Here is a 4,279-nt window from a genome sequence, read left to right as displayed (position 1 = left end):
CGTCAGTATCTAGTACTGTATCGTACGCTGCCAGAAGGCGAGCCCAGAGATTGTTCACACTTTCTAGTTTTATATTTAAAACTGATTCTGTGATGTCAGTAATAGGGGAAGCTTGAAATCTTGTACAATATCTTATAAAACTGTCACTTTCTGTGATGAATCTAAATATTGTCTGATCTTTTAATCATTTTGTTTTATACTCTGCTTTGAGCGTGTAGCCTCTACAGGTGTGCCTTGTGGCTTATCTTCATCAGCCATTTTAGGAATTTCCAATGATAGCGGTGTTTTTGGCTTAACCTCTCTTTATTTGTCAGATTGCATTAATTTAAATAGAGTTTGAAGCTTTTAGCTTAAAGTTTTGTCAACTAAATAATTGTTTCAAAATTAATATTGCTACAGCAATGTAGTCAAATAGAAAGAGTATAAATTAAAAATTTTGTTAATAAAAGATTTATTTTTGTAAATATATATATATATTTTTTTTTTTCAAATATATTATGTGATCAAATTTTCGTTTCGCTACCGCAAAAATTAATTTTTTTTATGAAAAAGTTCGATATTTTTTTTGTAATGTGACTGAAAGTTTTTTGAAGTGTATCAAAGTATCACTTAACGATTTTCTTACTATTGGAAGGAAAAAAAATCGTTTTCGGTCTACACGACCTTCTCGTTACAACTTTATTTTATAACTGATTCTTACAATGTTCTTAATCTAAAAGCTTAACTAAATACACCGGGCAAAACATAATTGAATTCCACGAATCCGCTAATTTAGGTGGCGCGTGTGCTGACAGTGCGTCTGGGATGTGCTGTGGGAAACATTGTGTAACCTGAGTTCCACATCCGCTCTACCTGCATTATTAAGTATTGCTGACGAATTAGTTTCATGATTTCGGCAATGTTAACATATGCCATGTTAACACTTCCCCTTTTTTTTCGCCCATTGTATGGCGTATTTTACATTTATCAATTCTTCTTTTATTAATCTTATTCTATTTTGCAAATTAATAATTATTTCATTTTCTACATTCGAATCTTTTCTTATATTATTAAAAAGTTTATTTACTATTTTAGTTACGTTATTTAATTTTTCGTTAAAGATGTCATTTATAATTACTTGTTTATTATTATTATTATTATTATTATTATTATTAATTTCATTTAGATTACTGGATATTATTTCCAGATCTTCATGATCGGGGGATCCGGCGATTAATTTCCAAGCCGTTCCCAAAATATTTATTGATCTTCTAGATCTTTTTTCAACCGCTTTAATGGTTTCTAAGATTTGGAGGGATTGGGTTAGTTCATGCTCTACGATAGGATATAGGATAGTGTCTTTAGGTATGTCCGAGTAAACAAATTTACCAATGTCCGTTAGAAATTGTTCGTATTTGTTAAGGTCTATTACGTGTATTAGTCTAAAGGCTCCGTTCTGAATTTTTGCTAGTCCGTCATTTATTGTAACTAATTGTGCGTTCGAGTAGTCGTAGATGTCCGTTGTCGCAGTGGCATCGTAAATTAAAAGACATCTGAAAAAGAGAGGTTAATTTTGATTTTTAGTATTACTTTTATGGACTATTTTCCCTGATTCTGTTAAAATTGTTGAATTTCTGTCTTCCTTTACTGTTTCTTTTCTCAATTTTGGAGAGATTTTCGTACCTAATCTTTTGTTTATTTTCACATAAATAATTTCTCCTGGGTGGTAAATTTGTATGGGATGTCGTTTTTTGATATGATAAGAAAAGTCTTTTACTTGCTTGTTTTTTAATTCCGAGATATTTTCTTCCCTTGCTTTTTCGAATTGATTTGGATCCGTGAAGACTCTTCTAACGAAAATACCTCTATTGGTTTCTTTTTCGTGGTTGAGTGAACTGTATAATTGTATTCGTATACGGAATTGTCAAGGAGTTCGGCGAATGAATTGAAATTTCGTTCTGCTTTTAAACAACGCATTATTTCCGTGAGTGTCGAGTGAAAACGCTCTACTTGACCATTAACGGAACTTGCATAAGGCAGAGTTTTAAAAATTTTTATGTTAAGTGTGTCTTCCAATAAAAATTTTATAGTTGCTGAGTTGAGGGATGTTTCATTGTCAAATACGACCGATTCAGGTACGCCAAATTGAAAGAGTAGTTCACGAAGAGGTTCTTTAACATGCTCTATTGCTCTCGATTTCAGTATTTTGGTTTGCGCATATTTCGAAAATTTGTCTATCGCTGTTAGGACTATATTTTTGCTTGTTATGTAGATATCGATATGTAAAATTTGCCCTGGATACTGGGGTATAGGCGTTTCACCTAATTCTGGTTTGCTAGGATGACGGTTGTACTTATTTTCTATACATACTGAACACTGTTTAATTATGCTTTTTATTTTTTTCGTCATTGATGGGAAGTAGAAATTTTCGAGAACTTGAATTTTATTTTCTCGACCGTTTCTATGTGCTCTTTTATGGGTTTTGATTATGATTTCTTCCTGTTCTTGTTCGTTTGTCACGTCCTGAACTTGGAGCTGTGTGAATCGGATTTTGTAATTGCTAAAGTGTATTGGGTATATTTCTTGAATTTTCCCCATGATGCGTTGGTGGCATTTACACACATTAGTTGTACCTGGTTTCTAGTGGAGTTCATGATTATACTCCTCTAGAATAGATTTCCAGGGTTTCATCTTCGCATTATTGTTTTTGTTACTAAGTGCCTGCGTTAAAGGCTGATGATCTGTAAATATCTTCACTTTGGCTGAGCCATAAAGGTAGTTTCTAAAATTGCTTAAGGCCCATATTATGGCCAGAAATTCATTTTCATTTGTAGCGTATGATTCTTCTGTTTTATTGAGAGTTCTGGAAATGAAGGCAACAGGTTTTTTATCCTGTGAAAGGACTGCACCGATGGCATAATTTGAAGCATCGGTAGTCAAATGGAATTCCTTACTGAAGTCAGGGTATGAGAGTACAACATCATTGGACATAAGGGATTTTTTAATTTTGTTGAAGGCATCTTTTGCTTCATCGTCCAATTCAATATTTATTTTAGCGGATTTGTTTTTGGATATACGTCCCTCTTCCCCTCTTAAGAGTAACGTTAAAGGTTTGGCCAACTTGGCGTAATCCTTTATAAAGCGGCGGTAATAGCCGGAAAGACCTAAAAATGAGCGGAGTTGCTTGATGGTTTCGGGGTAAGGTATCTTAGCTATCGCTTCCACCTTTGCAGGGCTTTTTGTAAATAATTCCCTTTGATGAGATAATAAAACCTAAGAATTCGACTGAGTCCTTAAAAAAATGGCATTTATCTAACTTTATCTTCATGTTGGCTTCTTCAAGCGTTTTAAAGATTTGTTGCAGATGGAGGGCATGCTCCTGTTCGGAGTTGCTGAATACGACTATGTCGTCAATATACACGTAGCATATCTTGCCAATATGATGACGAAGGATGTCATCTAGAGCGCGTTGGAATATTGAAGGGGCATTTTTGAGTCCGAATGGCAATCTCGTAAATTCGTATTTACCATTATTTATTGAGAAGGCGGTCTTCTCAGTATCGGATTCCTTGAGTGTGATTTGGTGAAATCCGCTTCTTAAATCTAATACGGAAAAGTATTTATTGTGTCCAAGTTGAGACAGTACTTCGTTAATTTGGGGTATTGGGTAGCGATCTGCTATAGTAATTGCGTTAAGCTTGCGGTAATCGATCACGATTCTATACTGCTTATTGCCTTGGGAGTCGGGTTTTTTTGCTACAACCCAAACGGGTGAGTTATACGGTGACCTTGATGGCCGAATAATACCATCATCTAACATTTTCTTAATTTGAGATTCTACTTCGCTTTTTAACGCCATTGGATAGGGATAATATCTTGTATATACTGGGGTGTCCTTATTTGTTCTAATTTCGCCTATGACTTTTGTAGTATAAGTGAGTCTATCGTTAGGTTCTACAAAGAGTTGTGAAAATTTTTCCACTAAGTTATTGATTTTGGTCTGTTGATTTGGTGTCATGTGATCCTTTTCGATATTAATTGCGTTTACTGACTTTGATACAAGCTGATTGATCTTTACTCTAGTATTACCTTTTATTACCATGAAATTTCCTTTGACATGAATAACAGCTTCGAGATCTTTAAGACTGTCACTTCCAAAGATACCATGAAACGAGCGCAATGATGGAAGAAGGTAAAATTTCAATTTGGTGTCTGCGTTAAAAAGATTTATAAAAGTGTGTTCCTTTATTTCAATGTCACCTGCTATTGATTTGGCGAAGAAATTTGTTTCATTTTTAAT

This window comes from Bactrocera dorsalis, chromosome 1 (genome assembly GCF_023373825.1).
Source record: "Bactrocera dorsalis isolate Fly_Bdor chromosome 1, ASM2337382v1, whole genome shotgun sequence".
Classification (NCBI taxonomy): domain Eukaryota; kingdom Metazoa; phylum Arthropoda; class Insecta; order Diptera; family Tephritidae; genus Bactrocera; species Bactrocera dorsalis.
This window is presented reverse-complemented; position numbering follows the sequence as displayed.